Source organism: Macaca fascicularis, chromosome 6, assembly GCF_037993035.2.
Source record: "Macaca fascicularis isolate 582-1 chromosome 6, T2T-MFA8v1.1".
NCBI classification, from domain to species: Eukaryota; Metazoa; Chordata; class Mammalia; order Primates; family Cercopithecidae; genus Macaca; species Macaca fascicularis.
Window position 1 is genome coordinate 5745623 of NC_088380.1, and position 25334 is coordinate 5770956.

The following is a 25334-nucleotide window of genomic DNA, read 5'->3' on the forward strand; positions in this document are numbered from 1 at the left end:
AAGTGGAGAGACATCAGCAAGGAAGTTTAGGTGGCTTTGTCTTATGATGATAGTCAAAAAAAAAAAAGGCACTGGTTCTCAACCTAGGTTAATTTTGTCCTCCAGGGGACATTTGGCAATGTCTGGTGACAGTGTTGATTGTCACAGCTAGGGGAAGGGATGTTTCTGGCATCCAGTAGGCAGAGACCTGAATGTGAAGCCACATCCTGCAGTGGCCAGGACAGTGTCCCCGAAAAGGGTGGGCTGACCCAAACTGCCCGTGGTACCGAGGCTGAGAAACCCTCACTTAATATACCACCCTAGGGATTAGGAGGGATAAATTAAAGTGAAATGTTTTGCAACCATTTTAATTATGATTTTTTAAAAAAAAAACTATGATATTGTCAGTGTGTATTTATGTTTAAGACTTATTGTTAAGTAAAAACATTATAAAATTATATTTGCGGTGTTCATATGATCAGAAAAAATATATTAATTAAAATTTCAGATGTAAAGAATATTACATCTTTCATGTTTTCCAGAGAATGAATACATTTTTGTATGTATGTATATATACAGAGAGAGGGAGAAAGAGAAAGTAGCATATAAATAAAAATACATACATTTTATTACCTATTACAGTATTTATTCTTCTACACACTTCCCAGTTCACGTATATACAGGAGCTTTCTTACATCCTGCATGGATGCCTGAGGTTTCACCACTAAGGAGTCTGGTCTCTAAGTGAAGAGGTCGTTAAAGCTGTTTGTGTAAAGCCTGTGTCTTGGAGACAGGGCGTTAAATCTTTATCAGTTAGATGCATTAGGTATGAAATGGCCAATTGGATTGGCTGGCGTGCCTGTCACTCAGCACCGCCCTGGGACCAGACAGCTTTGGTGACCCAGCTGGAGAGGTGCTCCAGAGCTGGGCTGACCCTGAGAAGGCTCCACCTCAGAGCAGCACAGGGAGGACGTGAGGCCCCGCGCTTTCCCGAGGGCCAGGCCTCATGTCAAATTGCAGAAACAGACTGAGCACAGAGCCATGGAGAGCCGAGGAGTGGGCAGGCTTGTCCATTCCAGCTTCCACCTCTGCCTCTGATCCTCATCTGTGGAATCAGGGCGGTGAACCAGAAGCCTCTGGAGTTTCTCAGTGCTCTGATCCCGTGAATTCCTCCTCTGTCCCCGCGATTTCGCAATGAAGGGATGCTTCCCATTCTCACCAAGTGCCTGTTGAAACTGTTTGCTCAGCCTGACAACTCTCTTCTGTTACTTTCAAATGATCACGGGCTCCCAGGAGGAAAGTTGAGGTAAACCTCTCTTCAAGTGCTGCGTCCTAAAATTCCCAAAGAACTGTCCACCTTTGAAGGGCTCTCAGGACCTGGGACGTGTGACCACGGACATCCGGGGATCAGTCAGCGCTGCGTCCTGGGGAGAAGGAGGCGCCGGGTTGCTGGCTCCAGGCTGCATCCCCTCCTCTGGGTCTGTGCTGGTCCTGCACTTCATAGCATGATTTTCCCTTTATTCCTTAAGGCTGAACAAGCCTTCTACTGCTCTCCATCACTTTATCCTGGGAGTCGGATGTTTGCCTGGTTTATTAGTGCATGTGAATGCCTACCCCAAATTGCTATGTGATTTTCAAAATGCTGAATTCTGTAGATTCTTTGAGATCAGTGACTTTCACTCTCTCAATCCATTTCTATGGGGCTGAACTGGGAAGTATGATGGGGAGAGAAAAGAACACCTCTGTAAACAGCAACAAAACAAGACAAGAAAAACCTCCACAGTGTCTTGAACTTCACACACTTGTGCAAGGTTGGGGCCAGTGTTCTCAACCCTGGCACTATTGACATGTCAGGCAGGACAATTTTTTGTGTTCGGAGGCCACAGTGTATTTGTTTCAAAGTGTATTTTCACCAATTGTAGCACCAGCCTCACTCTATTTCTCCCATCTTCCAAGACAATTAATTAAGACATTCAATCACAGAATTACACCCATTTCTGGACAGCACTCCATCTGACCATGGCCTGTGTATTAGTCAGGGCTCTCTAAAGGGACAGAACCCATAAGATGGATGTATACATGAAGGGGAATTTATTAGGAGAATTGGCTCACATGATCAGTATTGTAGGGTATTTAGCAATGTCCCTAGGCTATACCTACTAGATACCAGTAGCACTGCCCTTAACCCCCATTACAGGGTGAAAAGTCAAAAATTAAAAACTGTCATATCTAGGGCAGCACAGGGATCCATGTACCCTGTTGAGCAATGGCCTTCACTGTGAAGGCGCAGAAGGAGCCCAGAGCTCGTCTCTCGTCTGCGGAGATGGATGCCTCCTCTTGGTGGCCTGCAAGGATGTGGCTGGTCCCAGACCATACGTCTGAAGAGTCATCAGTCCCGTTGAGCAGTAGCCCATAGCTGGGAAGGTTTATAAAAACTGGTCCAGTACGTACATGCAAGTGTTACAAGTGATCATCTTTGTGGTAGAAATTGTGATTATTAGGAATGATAATATGTTCTTTTTTGTATTCATTCATGCAACCTAAATTGTCTGTTTATTCGTTTAGTAATTTTTTAAAAGCTCAAGAAATGGAAGAAATGAGAGAGATGTTTCGTATGCTCTTAGGTGATGTGGCAGACACACCTAAGGTCACCCCTCCCCAGTGATCTATGTTTTGGATAATTCACTCCCCTGAGCATAAAGGGGCTGGTGATGTAATTCTAGATAATAGAATACAGCAAATGTGATGGTTACATCTGATGTGAGATTCTGCCTTAGCAGGTGGGGGCAAGAGAGACTCTCTTGCTGACTTGTGTAAGAAGGCTGCTGTCCTGTAGGAAGGACTGTGAGAGGCCACGTGGCAGGATTCTTGGGAGCCCCTGGATGCTGAGAGTGGTCCCCAGCTGATGTGGTTTGGCTGTGTTTCCATCCAAATCTCATCTTGAATTGTAGCTCCCATATTTCCCACGTGTTGTGGGAGGGACTCAGTGGGAGATAATTGAATCATGGGGGTGGTTCCCCCATACTGTTCTCGTGGTAGTAAGTGTCACAAGATCTGATGGTTTTATAAGGGGAAAGCCCTTTTGCTTGGCTCTCATTCTCTCTTGCCTGCTGCCATGTAAGACATGCCTTTTACCTTCCACCATGATGATGAGGCCTCCCCAGCCATGTGGAACTGGGTTCCTTAACTCCATTAAACCTCTTTTTTTCTTATAAATTACCCCATCTCAGGTATGTCTTTATCAGTAGTGTGAAAATGAATGAATGCACCAGCTGACCACCCCTCAAAAAAGGATCTTCAGTCCTACAACCACCAACAACCTGAGAGAGCCTTTGACAGGACTATAGCCCTGACTGACCTGATTGTAGCCTGCTGAGACCCAGAGCGGAGGCCACAGTTGGGCTCTGCTTGAACTTGTGACCTACTGAGAGCGGAGGTAACTGATGTGTGATATTTCAAGTCACTAGGCTGTGGTCATTTGTTATGCAGCCACAGGTAACAAACACAGACAGCTTCCCTCTCCTTTGAGAACACATCAGCCAAATGCCTTTCATAAATATTGCAGCTACCTCTAGGCTAAGAGAATGTGAACCCTTGAGTATTCAGTACCTGCCAGATCAGAACTTATAGGACATTGAGGGGGACATGCAGCCTGAAAGACCTGGAAGCTGATCTGGTACTTGCAGCTCTGCCTTGATGGACTCCTAGGGACACAAGCAATGCCAAAGAGCACCAACCCCAGACAGGGACACCCTGTGATGGTGGGAGCGGGGGGCAAGGCAAATCAATACCTCTCTGTAATCTGGTCTGGTCACAAATGAAAACAAGAACGTGGTCAATACCACAAATATGCCTAGGCATCCCCCACCCCTGGAGAATGTGAGCAGCTGCTGCTTTTTCACCAATTGCAGCACCAGCCTCACTCCATTTCTCCCACCTTCCAGGACAATTAATTAAGACATTCAATCACAGAATTCCTCCCATCTCCAGACAGCACTCCATCTGACCATGGCCTGTGTATTAGTCAGGGTTCTCTAAAGGGACAGAACTAATAGGACAGATGTATATATGAAGGGGAGTTTATTAGGAGAGCTGGCTCACATGATCACAAGGGGAAGTCTCACAATAGGCCGACTGCAAGGTGAGGAGCCAAGAAGCCAGTCTGAGTCCCAAACTTCAAAGGTAGAGAGGCTGACAGTGCAGCCTTCAGTCTGTGGCTAAAGGCCTGGGAGCCCCTGGCAAACCACTGGTGTAAATCCAAGAGTCCAAAAGCTGAAGGACCTGGAGTCTGATGTTCAAGGGCAGGAAGCATCCAGCATGGGAGAAAGATGAAGGCTGGAAGACTCAGCAAGTCTGCTCATTCCAACTTCTTCTGCCTGCTTTATTTTAGCTGCTGTGGCGGCTGATTAGATGGTGCCCACCCAGTTTAAGGGTGAGTCTGCCTCTGCCAGTCCACTGACTCAAATGTTAATCTCCTTTGGCAACACTCTTACAGGCACACCCAGGAACAATCCTTTGCATCCTTCAATCCAACCAAGTTGACACTCAATAGTATCCATCACAACCTGTTTCCTTGACTCTCCCCAAGATCACCTCATATAAGGCAAACCCTCCAAGTCTTTCCCAAGGCCCTCTCACTGCTGCTGCTGAGCTGCTGCTGGCTCCCGGTGGTGCACAGCCTTCCTTGCTGTGATCAGCCAGTCGATGGCCTCAACTTTGCTGGGCTACAGGTGTGTTTCTGGTGGCCTCTGGATGACATCACTGACAAGATTATGACCAAGCTAATTTTGATGCATCCCAGTTTCAGCATCAAATTTGGGAAAGCATTCATTTAAAAATAACCCATACCAAGGTTTTCACAAAATACAATCAAAATCCAGGGCGTATTAGTAGGTAGCTCATACGTGCACCTGTTCCGTGCGTGCTGTTGTCACTGATGTCTGGAATGAAGTAATGAATTAGAAAGTCTTCAAACACCAAAGAATGATTTCATGAACTATATTTACGTAGCGTATATACCACATATAACGTAATTACTATGTACTAAAAGATAAGAAATTATAATTATGCATTTTAGAAAGATTTGGTCAAAAGAGGAGGAGGGATGAGGATTTTATCATGATTCTCAATTTCCCAAGCATTTCTGTAAATTAGAAGCTTACTGTACTAACTAGAAATGGTGGATGGGTTTTTAGCTTCAATTCCACCCATCATGTCCTATCTAAATGCTCTGAGGTGGTAACAACAAACTGTGTCCTAGATCTTCTTCAAGCTGAAGTGTTTTGGGGTGATCGCATATTCCAATAATGCCCCCTGGAGGCCAGCCTGGCCAGGGCCAGTGGACACTTGTCCCCACAGAAGCAGGTCTGTGCCACTGCTCAGCTGTCAAGGTTCGCTTTTCCACCCTGATCCAGCTGCTAAACTGTCCCTATCACGTGTCCCTCACCCACTACCAGGCGGTGACTCCTAGCTCATGCAATTTCCGGTGCTCACTTCTTGCTGTCCCCCATCTGGCCCTATCATCAGTTTGTGTCCATGTTGCATTCAGTGCATGAGACACTGAGAGCGGTCTCCAGCCGACAGCCACCCATGACTCATTGACAGAAGAGAAAGGGGAGAAGGGAAGAAATCTGTTACACCTGTGAGACAGACGCTGCCCCTTTACACAGGTGCATGGTGGGGAAGTGGGGAAGGCAGAGGCATCCCAGCTGTACTGCAAAAGGACCACATTTTGAAAGTTGGTTTCAAGGCCAGGTGTGGTGGCTTACACCTGTAATCCCAGCACTTTGGGAGGCTGAGATGGGTGGATCACAAGGTCAGGAGTTCAAGGCCAGCCTGGCCAACATGGCAAAACCCCGTCTCTACTAAAAATGCACAAATTAGCCGGGCGTGGTGGTGGGCGCCTGTAATCCCAGCGACTCAGGAGGCTGAGGCAGGAGAATCGCTTGAACTTGGGAGGTGGAGGTTGCAGTGAGCTGAGATCATGCCATTGCACTCCAGCCTAGGTGACAAGAGCAAGATTCCGTCTAAATAAATAAATAAAAATAAAATGAAAGATGGTTTCAAACCACGTGTTCAGTCAGATGTAGAAAATATATAACAGCAAAATGAGCTTTGGTATAGGCTTGATTGAGTATATAGCCTGAAAATAGAGGGAATCAGTGAATAAAGTCCCCTATAATAGCAAATACAGCTTCTATTGATAAGACGTAATGGAAGTGGGCTACAACATAATATGTATCATGTGATTACAATATCCAATGATGAGTTGGCTAGTACAATGCTAGTCAAGCCTCCTACTGTAAAAAGGAAAATAAATCCCAAGGCTCAGAGCATTGCAGGGGATCATTTGGTATTGCCGCTGTGAAGCGTAGCCAGTCAGCCAAAACTTTGACGCCAGTGGGAATAGCAATAATTATAGTAGCAGAGGTGAAGTCGGCTCATGTATATACATCTATGCCTACTGTAAATATATGGTGAGCCCATAAGATAAATCCTAAGAAACCAATTGATATTATAGCTCACACCATGCCCATATATCCACATGGTTATTTTTTTCCAGAATAATATGTTACAACATGGGAAATTATCTTGAAGCCTGGTAGGATGAGGATGTAGACTTCAGGGTGACCAAAGAATCAGAGTAAGTGTTGATATAACATAGGATCACCTCCGTCTGTTGTTGGAAGTATATAAGAGTCAAGGCTTAATTCTTCATAATCTGTATATTCGTAGCTTCAATACCATTGATGTCCGATTGTTTTAATGGTGAGAGAAGGGTTCTTGATTTCATCTGTTATATATAAGATGCGTAGAGATGGGAGGGCGATTAAGACTAAGATGATGGCAGGGAAGATAGTTCAGATGGTTTCTACTTCTTGGGCATCTATGGTGTTAGTAGTCAGTTTTGTTGTGAATATTAGAGGAATAATGTATAGAAGTAAGGAACTAACTAGAAAAATAATTATAAGGGTGTGGTCATGGAAGGTAGTTCTATAATAGGGGATGTGGCATCTTGAAGGCCTAATTGAGCTGAGTGAGCCAGTAAGATATACAGGGCTTAACCTATAACTTAACTTTGACAAAGTTATGAAATAATTTTACTAATATCAAAAAAGTCATAGAGGTTATGGGATTGGCTTGAAACCAGTCTTTGGGGGTTCGATTCCTTCCTTTTTCATTTAGGTTTCCATGTAGGTTGGTTCTTCGAATGTGTGATAGGGTGGGAGACAGCCATACGGTCATTCTAAGTTTGTAGATGGTTGTTCAATTATTAGAACCTTTCATTTTGAAGTGAAGACTTCTCAGATCATGAAAATTATTAGAATTACTGCTGTCAGGGAAATAAATGAGCCTACAGATGAGATAATATTTCATGTGGTGTACGTGTCGGGATAATCGGAGTAGCGTCGAGGCATGCTAGAAAGGCCGAGGAAATGTTGTGGGAAAAAAGTTAAATTGAGGCCTATAAATACAATAGCAAAATGAGCTTTAGCATAGGCTTGGTTGAGTATTTAGCCTGAAAATAGAGGGAATCAGTGAATAAAGCCCCCTATAATAGCAAATACGGCTCCTATTGCTAAGACTTAATGGAAGTGGGCTACAACATAATATGTATCATGTAATACAATATCCAATGATGAGTTGGCTAGTACAATGCTGGTCAAGCCTCCTAGCTGTTCCTATAGGGATTACAGTCAGTCATGGGAAGCTTCTCTTATTGTGCAAAGGAGAAACAGATTTCCTTACAACACCATGTGAAGGCAGAATTCTGGAAACCCGCCTTGGGGACTATCTTTCCTTAATTAGACATCCTAAGAAACAAGGGCAAAGCACTGTAGCCTGGCACAATTTGGATCTTCAGGAAATCTCTCAGAATTTTCCAAAAATTGAGAAAAGATATATAGGATCAAAATGAGATTTTGATGAAATGCCTCACTAAGAAAGAGCAGGAAGAGAACTTTCCTGAAATAAAGTAGAAAATATTGACAGAAAAAAAAAAATACTGGAAGAAAAGCCCATGTTTGTATGCATGCTCAGACATTATTTGTAACTATTAACACATTTGAGACACAACCGATGAATGAGGTATTACACAGATGAGGACAGTAAGAAAGAAAATTCCAGCTAAACCACTGAGACTGACCCAGCATAACCTTACAAATAGCCACTGTCCACATGCTGATGGCCAATCAAGACTCAGATCCCATCTACCTAACTTGCTGTGAGCCTCACTAATGTGTGGGGCACAGGTGCATATCGCCCTCAAAGCTGGCTTAGAACAGCCACTCTGCATTCAGCATGTGGACATCCTTAGGCACATCTTAAAAATCTGAAAATACAAATTAGGCCGTATTTAAGATGGACTTGCTGACTGTCTATAAGATACGTAACGGGAACTCGTGGTGAACTGTTTTGGAAATTCAATCTGGCCAGGCACGGTTGCTCATGCCTGCAATCCCGACACTCTGGGAGACTGAGGCAGGAGGATGGCTTGAGGCCAGGAGTTCAAGGCCAGCCTGGGCAACATGGCAAGACCTTGTCTCTACAAAAAACAAAAACAAAAACAAAAAGTTAGCTGGGTGTGGTGGTATGCACCTGCAGTCTCAGCTAATCAGGAAGCTGAGGTGGGAGGATCTCCTGAGACCAGGAGGTCAAGGGTGCAGTGAGCCATGATTGCTCATTTGCACTTCAGCCTGGGTGACAGAGTAAGACTTTGTCTAAAAATAATGATAATAAATAAATAAATAAGAAAAGAAAATTCTATCTGGCTTCCCCAAGTTTATGTATTTCATTTTTTTATGGTGGGTTTTCATGGGGCCATCAGAAGAACAACGAACATAAAAACGCGTGAGCTCCCTCTTAGGCATTTTGGAACTTATGATGGTTTCATGGGGCCATCAGAAGAACAATGAATATAAAAACGCGTGAGCTCCCTCTTAGGCATTTTGGAACTTATGATGGTTAACTTCATGTGTCAACTTGGCTGGGCTATGGTGCCCAGTTGTTTGATCAAACACTAGTCTAAATGCTGCTGTGAAGCTATTTTAAAAATGTGATCATAAATTAATGTGGGTGGATCATCTAATTAGTTGAAGGCCTCAAAAGCCAAGACTGACATGTTCCAAAGAGGAAGCAATTCTGCCTCAAGACTGCAGCACAGAAACCCTGCCAAGGTGCCAACCTGCTGCCCTGTGGAACCCGGACTCAAGGCTGCAAGATCAACCCTTACCTGAATTTCTAGACTTCTCACCTGCCCTGCCAATTTAGGACTCACTAGCCCCTCCGATCATATGAACAAATTCCAATCAATAAATAAGTAAATGAACAAACAAACAAATCTATCTGTCTCTGTATCCACCTATCTGTCTCCAATTCGCTCTGTTTTTCTGGAGAACCCTGAATAACACAGGGCCTGCAGGTTGTTTCCTGTCTAAGGGTAGAGTATCTGAGTGCCTATACTGTTCCACTGTCTCTGCTAAGTGTTCATAGATGACTTTCCCTTCCTCACCTCCTTTGGCCCCTTCCACTCAGTACAAACCCAGGCTATTTCTTCCAGCTTTGGGTTGCTTATCAAGGGAAAAATGAATTATGTAAGACTAAGACAAAATGAGGAAGATAATTCTACTGCCATTGACACTACATAGTTTATTTCAAAGCCAAACAGAAATAACTTTGGGGCTTTGTACTGTTTAGAATCACCTCTTCGATTGCTTTCTTTCAATAATAAGGCATTTTAAGGGATGAGTATCTGTCATGGTAGAGAAAGCTGTGCATCATCCATTGACCTGACTGTCAGCAAATACTCATGGAAGCCCTGTGGGGTACTCGGCACTGTGCCAACCACTGCCTCCCAGATTTGGGACAGACAGACACCCTGCCCATATGCAGCCTCACAGACATAATACTCAGTAATATAATGTAATATAATATATAAGACCTATAATAACTATTCTCAGTATTTATTGTCTGCTTATTATATCTTGGATACTGATATAAGCTCTTTACTTAAATTAACTCATTTAGCCTTCATACAAAACCTAGGAGATAGGTCCTGTGTCTATAATGCTCTTTAAAGTTGTAAGAAAAAAAGATAATTTGTTTCCAATTTCTGCTGTAACAAATCGCCACAAACCTGCTGGCTTGAAACAACACAACTGTATTGGGTGTGACCTGCAGTTCTGGAGGTCAGAAGCCGGAAGTCAGTCTCATTCCTGTGTCTGAAGGTGTGGGCTGGCTCCTTCTAGAGGCTTGAGAGAAGACACATTTCTTTGCCTTTTCAGCCTCTGTTGGCCACCTGCATTCGTTGGCTTGTGGCCCCTTCCTCCATCTTCAAAGGGCATGAACTACAGTCTCTGCTTCTATCTGCACATTGCCTCTCCTCTCTATCAAACCTCCCTCTACCTTCTCTCATAAGGATACTTGTGATTACATTTAGGGTTCTTCTGGATAATCAAGAACAATCTCTCCACCCCAGGATCTCTAAGCCTAATTATATCTGCAAAGTCCCTTTTGCCATACAAGGTAGAAGGAGTTGGCAGTGGGTAACTCTGGAGCCATTATTCATTCAGCTCACCACCTGCAGACATAGAGACAGGGCTTACCCCAGATGATGCTGCTGGTCATTGTTGGCATCTAGATCCATGGCAGACACCTTTAACTACCTTGCACATGGCCTTGCACGGTCCTCAAAGAGACGTGCACTCAACAGTGAGCACAGGACACCAAGGCAACTACAATAACGTGGCCATGATGGCATTTCTGCTACCAAATGCTGCTCCCCAAAAGTCCAGAGCAGGCTGGTGATAAAGCAAAAATGAGCTTGCTGCTTACCACAGTCAGGGGAACACTACCTGGATTGTCTTAAGTTCATCTTGGAAAGGGTGGGACAAAGGAGGGACATTTATGAGGTTTTCAAAAAGGGAGGGTGATTAGGATTAGTTAGTGTTCATGATACACTCATTGAGGAGGGGTGTGTACCTCTCCTAAGGTATAACAGAGAATGTCCAATGTTCTTCATTGTAAACTGAGTAGCTGAATGTTGATTTAAGTTAATTTTGGAGAAGTCATTGAAATTAGCAAAAATGTTGTTTGATAAGTTTAATCTTTCTGGGCAAGAGTTAGCTGCAGTAGCAATGTCAGGTTGGTTAAGACAGTGGAAGAATAAATGGACGTTAGTGTAGACAGTAAACTAATGTGGGTGTAGATGTTTTGATTCTCAACACTCAGCCCACCAAAAATGCCTGGGTGAATCAGAGAAAAGAAGATCGTGTCACAGTGTGAGGCTGTTGCCTCTGGAAAGCGCCCACTTCATAGAAAACCCAGAAGTCACCCCAAGAAATTGAGAGAGCAGTGGTGAGGTGGGAGGGGAGACCCTGGGTGACCTACAGAGAAGGCAGCTGTTGGACAGGACATTTTCTTCCCAAGACTTCCAACAGCCACACCCAGAATGACTTCCACGGGTGTGTTCAAAAGGAAACGGAGAAGAATTCCTTAAGGGACAACTGCGTGTGCTGCAAGTGATTAGCCCACAGAATTCTGACCTGCACACCCACCAGCCATGCAGGAGTGCATTTCCACACTGGAAGAAACAGCATGCCAGTTACTGCACGCTGGGGTTAATTTTCAAAGTGGGCACAATGTGAGCCTTTTTAAAAAAAAAAAATTTGAAAAAACAAGGAAGCCATTCTGTTAACCACGTGGATCTACTTCCAATGAAAGTTCAGTCTGCAGCAAAAGGGGAGACAGAAATGAACAAGTACTGAGATTTTGACCTCATATTTTAACTTCTGTCACTTACTGGGAACCAATTTGTCAGCCAGATACATTATATAGCCGATTACCTCAACACGGGGGAAAGTCTTACTGCCCTCATTTTACGACGTGTGAATAAAGACCCTCTTCAAAGGTTATTTGGCCATGGCCACACAGTAAGAGGTTGTGTTCTAAGGGTCTCCGTCTTTGCTTCACACCACGCAAATTTCTAGAAGGCAAGTATTTCTAGAAGGCAAGCCCCTCAGCTTCTGCTCCACTTACTGTTGCACAGTGCTGCGTTTGCACAGTATGTACATATAAATCCACACACTGGCATAAATCATCCACTGTAGTCTGTGGGTTTTTATTTCTGTCTCATAGAAAAAAAGAAATCCATCCCTAGAAAGGTCTCCTCCTTGGAAGTCCAAATGGTTATACAAATCCCTTCCCTGCCCTTCCCTGACTTCCCACAAAACTCAATATTCTTGCTGCCCAAATTCCTTTCCTGCAACCTAAAGACCCCCGAAACCCACTTTTACGTAATACTTCCTTATTACTCCCTAGACAACCTTCCTTGCAGCCATATGCTAATACACACCTCTCTTCATTAAGCCAATATTTTTATGCCAGGTGCCCTTGCCAAAATTGTTCCCTCTCCCCTGGGAATGAGCTAACTCTAATGGCTCTGTTCTTGGCAAAGTCCTGTCTTAGCCTCCAGCTCGGAATTCAAGGCCCACCTCCTCCGTGAAGTATGCCTGGATGACCGGTGAAAAGTCTTGCCCTGACGCTGCTGCCCCTGGCTGCGCCTCTGTCATTATGCTCAGTGGAGAGCATCGTAACTCGCAAGGGGCTCACCTGGCCAGTATGTGAACACCCTGAGGACAGGGAGTACATCTTCGCCATCTCTACTTCCCCAGAGCAATGCCTGGCCTGGAGCAGATGTTTAGCTTGTTCAGTAAATTAGGATTGAACAGGAATGTGTTGATTTCTAACACGAACGCTTACTTTTCTGGGAAGATGTTTAGATGAGGAAATCATGTACTTTACTCCTATAACATATGGGAATTTCATCAACCTAGTGGGATATAGGAGTTTCCCCTCAAAAACAACAATAACAAAAAATAGCAAAACTTTGGATAAGTGAATTGAAAACATAAACTCTGGTAGAAACAAGGATTTTTTTCTTCTTTTCTAAATTAGTACCACTTGGTTCAAGGACAAGAGGTCACCTTTGTCAAGTTTAAAATTTATTGCATTTCTTTTGCTTCTCTCAAATTTTAGATCCGTGACTTAAACATACTTCATGAGGAAAGTTACACTGTTCTCTTCATGTTGCTGTATATCAGAGAATACAGATGCTTTACAACAATGCTGTACTTCACAGGACTCCTGATAAATGAGTCAATAGACTTACCCCCATTTGGGGGGGGGGCAGGAAATCTCAGATACAAGTGAAAAAACATTTTATGCACAGAAGACACGCATAACTGAGCTGATATTAGAACACACAGTATTTACCATCACGCTCCAGGGTTGATTGTGAGAGCTGTTTCCCCTTCCATGATTCCCAAATATCCATTTCAGTTGAATAATTATGGAGTAAGCCCTGCTTTATGAATCAATTTGTAATATGCATTGTGGATGACACAGTGATAATCTGTGGTTCTCAGGATTGATGACCTACACATTAAAGAATGTAGAATAGTTTGAGAGATAACAAACCAAAAACAAACAAAATAACACATAAAAACAAACAAAAACATCCAAGAGATAGCACAGGGCAGTGTGAGATTGAGTGCCTGGCTCAGTTGTTTACCAAATCCTGTAGGAGTTCATAGGACAGAGTGGTCATTCTGAGCTAGAAAATTAGGGGCAAATCATGGGAAATGTGGGCCTTGAGCAGGAAGTCAAAGGTGGCAGGGTTTGGGCAGATGAAGGAAGCCAGTCAGCACTCCCCAGGAGGGAGATGTTTGGAATGAGGGCAGAGCCGGGATGATCCACTGCATGACCAGGGGGCCGAGAGTTGGTGTAATGTACCAATCAGTAACAAGGCTTCAAAGATGTTTAGATGAGGAAATCATGTACTTTACTCCTATAACATATGGGAATTTCATCAACCTAGTGGGATATAGGAGTTTCCCTTCAAAAACAACAATAACAAAAAATAGCAAAACTTTGGATAAGTGAATTGGAAACATAAACAGAGGGGAGGGGGAGGATGCTAACTCCATATTATGGTGTTAGGGGCTTTGTCTTGTAGGTTGCCTTAGTGACCGGGTTTTTTAAACAAGAGAATAACACGCTTATTCTTGTTTTGTTGTTTTGCTTTGTCTCAAGGCAGGGTCTCACTCTTGCCTAAGCAGTAGTAGAGTGGCATGATCATAGCTTGCTGCAGCCTCAAACTTCTGGGGTCAAGTGATCCTCCTGCCTCAGCTTCCCAAATAGCTGGGACTAGAGGTGTGCACTACCAGGCCCAGTTGATTTTTTTTTTTTTTTTTGTATTTTTTTTAGAGATGGGGTCTCACCATGTTCTCCAGGCTGGCATCAAGCAATCTTCCTGCCTTAGCTTCCCAAAGCACTGGGATTACAGACGTGAGCCACTGTGTCCAGTCCTTTTTTTCGATTTTCTTTTCTTTTCTTTTTTTTTAAGAAAATGAATGTGGCCGGGCGCGGTGGCTCACGCCTGTAATCCCAGCACTTTGGGAGGCCGAGACGGGCAGATCACAAGGTCAGGAGATAAAGACCATCCTGACTAACACGGTAAAATCCCGTCTCTACTAAAAATACAAAAAATTAGCCGGGCGTGGTAGCGGGCGCCTGTGGTCCCAGACTCGGGAGGCTGAGGCAGGAGAATGGCGTGAACCCAGGAGGCGGAGCTTGCAGTGAGCCGAGATCGCACCACTGCACTCCAGCCTGGGCGATAGAGCGAGACTCCGTCTCAAAAAAAAAAAAAAAAAAAATGAATGTGTCAAAGCTCTAAAAGATGGTGGAATGAGATGAGTGAAGCCATACGATAGATGAGTAGGTGATGCTGGGTATACCTGTGTGGTAATGGAGCCTGCCTGCACTAGGAGTGAGGCAGTGTGGATGAGAAGAAAGAGGAATTCAGAGAAGGCATGAAGAAAACAGCAGAGAGCTGACAGGGAGAATGAGCTATCATTGATACAAGGGAGGAAGATAAACTGAGAAACCAGCTTGGGAAAAATCGAGAGTTCATATGTAGTTTTTGTGTCTTTTTCCAAAGCACTGGAAGAAAGTATCCAAGCCACACTCAGGCTAAGAAGCAAGAAGCAGGAATCACGAGCTATCTTAAACCGAAAGGGATTTAATGAAGAGAATCAGACGCTTCCAGCAGGGTCAAAAAGTTGGAGAAGTATTCTGTGCCCTCGGCTCCAGGCATAACTCTGGAAGGCCTTTCTGATAAGCTGTGCTTACGGGAGAGGTTAGAATGGAGTATCGATCCACCAAAAGTGTCACAGAAACCTGTTTAAGTAACTCAGCATCTACACACCATTCCATACTGAATCTGCTGCCATACTGAATGAAAACAAATGATCCTGCCCAACACAATGGATTTATTCTTCATACAAATGAAAAGCAGCCCCACCTTCTCTGCAAAAGAAGAGCTATCCAGGGTCTTGTCCATCAGCACCTTCATTACTGGAGATGTTCTTGCTGGTCACAATCATAATCTCTGCAAACGAAAGACTATATTAAGGTGTCAATCACTGCCAACACATCTGTCAAATTAAAGAGAAAAGGAAAAAAGAAAAAAGGAACTTGGCTGATACATCTTTCACAGAATGAGCAAGAAATTGTAGTTAGTATAGTCCTCATTTCTACCAGCGATCACAAAGCCTCATTTCTATAAGTGATCATAATTATAATTATTTGCAATTGACTTCTTTTTGTCCACTCAAAAAACACTTTGGCTATTTGCCTGGCAAATGAAATCTTCATTCTTCATGGGCTTGAGCCCTTTGTGTCCTGTTTATATTGGATCGTTGTAGTCTTCTGTTAACTTTTGCCACTGGTTTGGCACTACTGATGTCGCTGTTGATAACCTGGGGTTCAGCATTTCTGATCTGAGAACTGATGCTTTTAATCAAGGAAAGCACAAAGTTAGAGGAACAGGAAGTCAACATTTGTGAGTGGGCTATTCGCTGTAATAACAAAAAGGATTGTGGATTCTCACTTCCAGGAATCTGGGGCCCATATATTTTGGCCATTGGGAAAACAGCCTCACATCTTGGTCATCCTTTCAAAGTGCATACGGCATACTATAGGACATCACCCAATCTCACACGATGCCACTGATGGACGTTATCTGTGTATGCAAGAGGTCACTCTCCCATCTGTTAAGACCAGCTGCACATGCGTGTTGAGATAAAGAGGAAGATTGCAGAATGCCATAGGAATGAGGCCATTTCTTCACTTCTCTTGCTAGAATATGACTTATTAGGTCAGAAACAAGGTTTATGGGATACTGTAATCGTATTAATGGATTATTTTTGATGGTAGTACTGGCAGAAGCATTTCATACCCAAAATACCTATTCCATAGAGGACAGATAACTGTTTTTTTCACAATGAAAAGGATTTATATAATGAACCTTCCCCTGCGTGTCTGTCTGCCCCCAACAGAATGACTTCATATATGACACTTAACGTTGTCTACTCTTTTTTCTTTTCTTTTCTTTACTTTATTTATTTATTTGAGATGGAGTCTTGCTCTGTTGCCCAGGCTGGAGTGCAGTAGTGTGATCTTGGCTCACCACAACCTCTGCCTCCAGGGTTCAAGCGATTCTCCTTTCTCAGCTTTCCAAGTAGCTGGGACTACAGGCACGCACCACTATGCCCAGCTAATTTTTTGTGTTTTTAGTAGAGACTGCGTTTCACCATGTTAGCCAGGATGGTCTTGATCTCCTGACCTTATGATCCACCCACCTGAGCCTCCCAAAGTGCTGGGATTACAGGCATGAGCCACCGCACCCAGTCCAACGTTGTCTACTCTTAATAGGAGGCGCATACAGCAGGGATGGGCCAACTCAACCATACGGAGGGAAGGTCCATGTTGTGGAACTCATCTTTAATCTTCATCCCTGATACCATGGCTCTCTTATTCCTGAGCTCACTGGGAAAACACAGATGGCATAAGAAAAGGCTGGCTGACCTTCACAGGCTGGTCATCTCCCCACTTAGTTCCTGAAACACTTATCTGAAATTGATGTCCTGTGGTTAAGAATCATAGAGAACACAAGTATCTTATACTCTGTGCTTATGCCTCTTCTACAGAACTCTTTGTCACCGATTCTCCAGGGTTATTTCTTTCAGATTCTCAAGTATCCAACCTGCCATCGACTTCCTGTGAATCAGTTATGAGCTATACATCTGGACATGTATCCTTCCAAGAAAAAATGAGACATTTCATATTCTGCTCGATTTCCTCCCTTGGGAGAAATTCCCTTTACTACTCTTCTATCGGAGCAAACCTAAGAAGAGCTGCAGAAACCTCTCACGAGCTGTTACCAGCACACCATGCAGAACCTTCTGTAAACTAGCATCAACATTTGTTTTCCTCAGACAATCAAGGGAGGCCATAGTTGAGGGCTGGTTAAAAGAGAGGCACCTGTGCGGCATTGGTGGGCGTGCTGAGAGATAAGTCTCTGGATCACACTTATGCTCAGCCTCACATATGCCACTTTCATTCCACCCCGTGCTGTTATAAAAGTCAAACTGTGTGACTCACGATTTAGATCTTATGGTCTATTTAGATCTTGATGTCCCATAGTTAGGCATCTGGTCTCTACCAGGACCCAAGAGCAACAAAGAGCCATTTCAGGGGGAAAAAAAAAATTGTAGTTATTTTCCAAAAAAGCATTACTAGGTGATATGGTTTGGATTTGTGTCCCCCGGCCAAATCTCATGTCAAATGGTAATCTTCAACGTTGGAGGAGGGGCCTGGTGGGAGGTGACTGGATCATGGGGGTGGATGTCCCCATTGCTGTTCTCCTGATAGTGAGTTCTCACAAGATCCGCTTGTTTAAGAGTGTGCAGTGCCTTCTCCTTCTCTTTTTCCCTCCTGCTATAGCCCATGTAAGATGAGCCTGCTTGCCCGCTGCCTTCTGTCTTGATTGTAAGTTTCCTGAGGCCTCCCCAGCCAGGATTCCTATACAGCCTGTGGAACCATGAGCCAATCACATCTCTTTTCTTTTTTTTTTTTTTTTTTTTTTTTGAGACGGAGTCTCGCTGTGTCGCCCAGGCTGGAGTGCAGTGGCCGGATCTCAGCTCACTGCAAGCTCTGCCTCCCGGGTTTTTACGCCATTCTCCTGCCTCAGCCTCCCGAGTAGCCGGGACTACAGGCGCCCGCCACCTTGCCCGGCTAGTTTTTTGTATTTTTTAGTAGAGACGGGGTTTCACCGTGTTAGCCAGGATGGTCTCGAACTCCTGACCTCGTGATCCGCCCGTCTCGGCCTCCCAAAGTGCTAGGATTACAGGCTTGAGCCACCGCGCCCGGCCCACATCTCTTTTCTTTATAAACTACCCAGTCTCAGGTAGTTCTTTATAGCAGTATGAGAATGGACTAAGACACTAGGCTTGCAATAGTTTCCATGAAGCATCTGGTCCTTCCTATTGCATCAGCTGGGATACCAGACAGCAGATCTCATTGCCCCCTCTAGCTTCAAGCTCTCCTTAAAACCATATTTTCAAGGTACTCAATAAGTGGGTTGGAGCATCATACCCAAAGGAGGTATACTCTGCCTCCAAAATAAAATTAAAAAAAAAAAAAAAGCCTAACTAAATGAAAAAGGAGCATTGAGCTTCAGTTCAATATCAGATGGAATGAAAGTTTAATGCTTATTTTTTAGTTAGAGGGTGTGAAATACCAACAATTGACTTTCAGTCCCCATCGTTGGGTTACATCTGGACTAGCAGAAACTCCAAAGTTGTGGTGGCCCTTGCAAATTTTCATTGGGATTATCTCCCTTACTCTATCTTACATGTGATTGACAGGATATTACTGGCTTACCTAGTTCAATAAGTATGATGTCATCAAGAAATTGAACCAATATACTGCCCTGTAGAATGGCAAGGTAGTCGAGTTCCCTAGGGTTAAATTGTGATAGAGAATAAGAATGCTGGTATCTAGCAAAAGTAAGAGTCCAGAATATCTGATACATTTTGCCCAAACTAATGTTCCTTTTACCCTGGTTTAACAACTTTGTAATATATGACAAGACATATTACCCAGCTTCTTCTGTAATTCAATATGAATAAATGTAAATTAATGTAAATAAGTATAAACAAATTGTAACACATCATAATTACTTTGATGAGTAACTCCTTTCTTCCTGAGTCAGATTCTATACTGTGCCTCTAGGGTATGCACATTATAAGTACAGGTGTAGAGGCAATTGGGGAGGTAGAAGTTGGTATGGGAAGAACTGTCCTTTCTTTCAAGGTAACTATATTAAGTGGTGGTAAGATTGGCCTCATCAAAGGAGGAGCCTCTGTTAGCAGGAGAAGTTCCGAAGTCTTCATTCCTTGTCTCCTATTCTTACTCCTAACCAAAAAATTCCTATATTTGCTAAAGAAGACCTCGTGGATAAAGTTCTGAATCAATTTACACTGTAATTCAGTCATGCACATGATTGGTCTCCATTTGGGATTTTTGGCGACATCAGGCCAGCAGCTACAAGAGATAAGCAATCATTTAGGACTTAGAGGCTTGTCACTGGACATACCTTGAACTGAGAATGTAAACCCCCGAGCTGGCATTTTCTCTCTTTGAACCTTTCAGTCTGGTCACGAGCAGCCAGGCCCCCACCCTTCTTAGAGTCCTCATTCTTACTATGATGATGCTGCAGTCACTGGGTCCTCCGTCTGCCTTCGACAGGCTTTGTATTCCCAGGGACCACAGGCGATAATTTAAGCAGCTGTTTCCCAGTGTGTCATATGTCCAAGTTCTCATTTACTAGTGGTAATTAGGTTCTTATTGCCTTCAAATCCAACCAAGGCTGATAAGCCGTTCTACGGTCTTGTTCTTGAGGGACTGTTGCCTACAACTACTTTGTCTAGCAAATTCCATGTTAGTAAGCATTAAATTGCAAGAAATAAAAACAGGCACAAAAAGACAAATACTGCACGATCTCACTTACATGCGGAATCTTAAGAAGTTGTTCTCATAGAAACAGAGAGTAGAGAGGTAGTTACCAGAATGGTGGCTGAAGGGGTAGGGTAAGGGGAGATGTTGGGAGCTAAACAATGTGTACCCATGGACATAGAGAGCAGAATAATAGACATGGAGACTAGGAAGGGTGGGAATGTGGGAGAGGTGAGGGATAAGAAATTACTTAATGAGTATAATGTACACTACTCCAGTAATGGTTACACTAAAAGCCCAGCCCCTGTCATCACCACACAATATATCCATGTAACCAAAAATTGCACTTATACCCCTAAATTTGTACACATGTTTTAAACAAGATACAAAATTTCAATTAGACTAGAGGAGTAAGTTTTGGTGATCTACTGCATTGCATGATGACCACAGTTAATCATAATGCATTGCATATTTCAAGGCTGTCTAGACCCTCCAATCCACACACAAAACAATAAGTTGGTGAGGGGATGGATATATTAATTTGCTTGATTTAATTTTTCTACAATGTATCTATAAATCAAAACAGTACATTGTACCCCGTAATATACACACTTGTTAATTTAAAATATATAATTTTTTTAAGCTAACCATTTTAAGTAGAGAGGAATTTAAAATGGAGTGTCCACAATATTGCTGTACACTGGGTTGGAAAACTGGTTCCAGCCTGGGCCTTCAGAAAGGACCCCAGAGCACTGCAGGCCAAAGTACACCAAAGGCTGCTACTTCTGCTGAGTGAGGAAGGCACAGATTCAGGAGAGGATGCACTTGATGTCTGCAGGTCCTCCTTTCCTAGCGAAACAAGAAAGCTCCAGCCATCTCTGCTGCAAAGGGTCTTGATGCCTACAAGACGAGTGAGGACATCCTGGAACACTATGAGGATTGCAGGGCAAGCTCTCCTATACAGCCAGAGCAGCAGAAGTGGGTCTTTCCCTTGCTTCTTCCTTCCACAACTTTTGTGAGTGCATCTAATCGGCAGGCTCTAACTTACACCCAAAACTCTACTATGAACATGTAGGGTTGTTAGCTGTCCAGACCCTCCAATCCACAAAAGACCTACAAGAGGGAAGAGTAAGGATGCTGTTGCCGACCACCTCTATCTACCACATTAAGCCACGTTTAAGATGATATCTACCATAACTTAATGCAATCAGTTTCCTTGGCTGTGATTTATCATATGTGTCATTTGTTTGCAACCTCAGTACCACTGGAGAAGTTTGTTGTTTTCTAATTGTTTTTCTATAATTTGATTTCATTTCCATTACTTAAGTTTTAGGGTCCTGAGATAGCTACTTAATCCAAACAACTAATCTTCAGCTGGGGAGTTAACTAAATGAGTGCTGAGCAAGTATTTTTGCTCACTTCTTTAAAATAACTACTCTCATTGGGTCAAATGTTTTGCTTTTTATATGATATTCACAGAAAGCTTTTTTTTTTTTTTTTTTTTTTTGAGATGGAGTTTCACTCTTGTTGCCCAGGCTGGAGTGCAATGGCACAATCTTGGCTCACTGCAACCTCCACCTCCCAGGTTCAAGCAATTCTCCTGCCTCAGCCTCCCGAATAGCTAGGATTACAGGCATGCACCACCACGCTCAGCTAATTTTGTATTTTTAGTAGAGACAGGGTTTCTCCATGTTGGTCAGGCTGGTCTTGAACTCCTGGCCTCAAGTGATCCACCTGCCCCGGCCTCCCAAAGTGCTGGGATTATAGGCGTGAGCCACCGTGCCCAGTCCACAGAAAGCTCTTTAAATAAATATCCAGATATAAAACTCTATATATGTAACAGGGTTTTTCTCTGTTACCTAGGCAAGACGCTGTTCAGTGGTACAATCACGGCTTCCTGCAGCCTCAACTTCCTGGGCCCAAGTGATCCTCTTGCCTCAGCCTCCTGAGTAGCTGGGACTGCAGACACACATCACCACAGCCAGCTAATTAGAGATGAGGTAATGTTGTGTTGTCCAGACTTAAAGCAATAATTTTTCCAGTGATATTTTATCATTAAGTTTCTTAAGACTTCTGTTTCTTCCTTTTGTGGCTTCAATGGCAGGCACACTTTGCTCCTCACTCTCAGTTATTAGACTCAGAAGAGTCTGAACCTTCGTGGCTTAGCTGTGGCTTAGTTGGGGCTCACTGCTACATCTCTACCAGTAGGCAAGTTCCTGGGGAGGAGGCCCATTGAGTTTGTTCATCTCCACGTCCCAGCACATAAAACAGAGCCTGTGTGAAGCTAGGCCAGCAGCTCTATAAAACATGTTCAATGAATGGACAAATTAATGGAGTTTGCCTTCATAGTTACCTTCCCAGATCTGGTTTCCTACTATTTAAGTATCTACTACAGTCAGTCATCTCATGAATAAAGGTAGGCATTGACTACCCAAAAGGCTATGTTTCTGCCTTCTTAAGTGGGGCTGGAAAGTGGGTGGCATTATCACTGACAGAATCTTCTGTAGTGGCCACTTGCATGAGGAATGGCCAGTAACCAGTGTCTTTCCATGGTAGTCATGTCTGATCCTATGTGTAAGGAACATGGCTGTGCTGCAGCTAATCAGGCATAGGGCAGCAGGCATAGGCTGAGGTAAACAGCCTGGATGACTCAGTGGGTTTGTGGCGCAGGTGCACAGTCCCATGACTTATATAATCATAGCCGTGTAGACATAACATAGAGAAGTTCATCACCTGGCTCTCAGCCACTATTGTGTAATGTATAAAAGTAACACTGACCCTGTGAGGGAGTTGCTGAATAAAGGCGTGCCTCATCTACCTGATGTCTCTTGAGCATTGAGTGTTCTTCTAGCTCCCTGCCTCACATCCACCTGCTCCCCTCAGCCCTCACCTGGGGCTGGAACCTGACCCTGAGCATGACCCCATGTAGGATCTGCCCTGGCCTGTTTGTGCAGCCCATGTGGGGCAGGGGGAGCTGACTTCACTGCAGTAAAGCAGGGCACAGGACCAAGACCCAGGCTTCTCTCAGCTGCAGAACTGGTGTGAGGTCCAGTATGAGGACCTGACCCAACTGAGCCAAACACAGTGAAACATGGGATTTTGTTTGCTAGTGGCTGGCATAGATGTTCTTTCTTAGTGGATGAGAACCCAGAGGGATGCAGACCAAGGAGTGGCTATAAGGGGGCTTGTCTGATCCTTGAAATAGAATCCAAAGATCAGATCCACTGAACTCTTGATCTGACAAGTTACATGAGCCAATACATTTCCGTAATATAAAATGAAGTTGAACTTTCTGTTTCTTACAACTGAAGTATTTCTAAGTGATAGAACTACCTGACTTTGGCAGAATCTCAAATAACTTTGCCTGATCAAAAGTCTCCATGATTGTTTATATTTCTGGTGGTGGGAAAAAGGAAACATCATCCGCATTTTTCCTTTCCTCTTCCTTTCCAACACCTTTGAGTTTCTTGGCCAGTTCTTGAAAGCAAGGATGAATCTGACAACCTGCAATGTGCTTTTCAGAGTCTAAGACATGACATGTCTTTACAAAAGTCCTTCTCATATCTTATTTCTGAACTTTCAAAGCGGTCTCAACCTGTACTTCAACAGACATTTAAGTTTTCTTCTCAACACTCATAAAGTCCCTTACTAGATAGGAAATCTCTTCTTTTAATAGAAATGTATAACATAAAAAGGATATATGCAAGAGATATTTGGGGTTTATATTATCCTTTTTTTTTTTTTTTTTTTTTTTGCTGTGAAGACTCTTTTTCACTATGGTCTAAGTTGAATAATTGTCTAAAAGTCTTGAAACTTTCTGCACATATCTGGAATGTGTTGTTCAAGTGTAGCACTGTTTTTCTTTATGTCAGGGCTGAAAGATGAGGCCACAGGAAAATTTCTGGCCAAACATGTTGCTATCTATTAAATGTTTATTATCTCTGAAACCAATGTTGAAACTTAATTCCCAATATCACAGTACTAAGAGGTGAAGGGCCAGCGCAGTGGCTCATGTCTATAATCCCAGCACTTTGGGAGGCCGAGGTGGGTGGATCATTTGAGGTCAGGAGTTCAAGACCATCCTGGCCAACGTGGTGAAGCCCTGTCTTTACTAAAAAAAAAAAAAATACAAAAATTAGCCGGGCACAGTGGTTTGTGCCTGTAGTCCCACCTACTCGTGAGGCTGAGGCAGGAGAATCACTTGAACCTGGGAGGCAGAGGTTGTAGTGAGCCCAGATTGCACTAATGCAATCCAGCCTGGGTGACAAGAGTGAAACTCCAACTCAAAAAAAAAAAAAAAAAAAAGAGAGAGAGAAAAAGAGGTGGAGTCTTTAAGAGGTGAGTGGATTAATCCAGTCCTGGACTAATGGGTTATAGAGGGCATGGGTTGGTTATCAGAAGAGCAGGTCTATACTAAGAGCCAGTTTGGCCATCTCTGATGAGTCCCTACCACGTGATGCTCTGTACTGCCTTGGAACTCTACAGAGTGTCCCTACCAGCAAGAAGGCCCTCACCAGATGCAGCCCCTAGACCTTGAACTTCCAAGTCTCCATGTCTGTAAGATCTGTGTGATCTTTCTTTGTTAAATCTAGAAAGAAAGCAAACAATCTCCTTACAGTTACAGGTATCTTTGAAGTAACACATCTCGATTTCCTGCCCAAAGCTGATTCTTTATTCCCAGTTCAGGAATGACAATCTCCCACCCTTTCTGTACTCTTACTTTCTAGTTGTTCAAGCTAGAATCTCAGGAGTTGCTCCTAATTATTTTCCTGAATTCTACATGTAATCCCCATGACCGCCTTGCCGACAATAACTGCATGAATCCTCACTCCTTCTTCTTCTTCTTTTTTTCAGTTCTTTTATTTGAAATTCCCTGTCATTAGCCTGCATTTACTTTCTATTTAACATCTTTAATTAAAGTATAATTGACATATAATAAATTGCACATATTTAAAGCGCACAGCTCGATAAGTTTTGATATATGTATATGCCCATGAAATCAGCACCACAATTAAGATAATGAACATATCATCATCCCCAAAAGTTTCCTTGGGACTTTCTGTAACCCCTCTTTCTTGCTTCTCCCTACTATCCCCAGGCTACCACTCATATGCCTCCTGTCACTACATATTAGTTTGCATTTTTTAGAATTTTACATAATGAAATCATATGGTATGTACTCTTTTTTATTGTCTTCTTTCATGCAGCATAAGATTCAATAATTTTGTAACATATATCAATAATTCATTCTTTTTTTATTGGGGAATTCTTTGCATACTATCAATAGAATGCAATACAATTCCACAATAAAAAATGAATGTCACAGTTTGCTTAGCCATTCACCGGTTAACATTTTTTTGTTTAGCCATTCACCAATTTGTTTAGCCATTCACCAGTTAACATTTGGCTTGATTTCAAGTTTTGGCTATTACAAATAAGGTTCCCATGAATATTTATATACGTCTTTTTTTTTTTGAGATGAAGTCTTGCTCTGTCAC

The 25334-nt window shown here is 43.2% G+C and overlaps 1 long non-coding RNA gene across 4 annotated transcripts in view; it reads right to left on the minus strand.

Annotated features, from left to right (window-relative positions):
• Positions 1–603: 603 nt before the first annotated feature.
• The window catches only part of LOC107129903 (uncharacterized), a 33332-nt gene continuing 8601 nt past the window's right edge, over positions 604–25334 (minus strand). For 2 of the 4 annotated variants that reach the window (XR_010587290.1, XR_012414502.1), the window contains 2 exons: positions 15341–15427; positions 604–6005 (listed from right to left, as the gene is read on the minus strand). This is a non-coding gene — a long non-coding RNA (uncharacterized lncRNA). Of the gene's footprint in view, positions 6006–12988; positions 13414–15340; positions 15428–25334 lie in introns of those variants that run through there. The other 2 variants (XR_012414503.1, XR_012414504.1) reach the window with 2 other exon arrangements.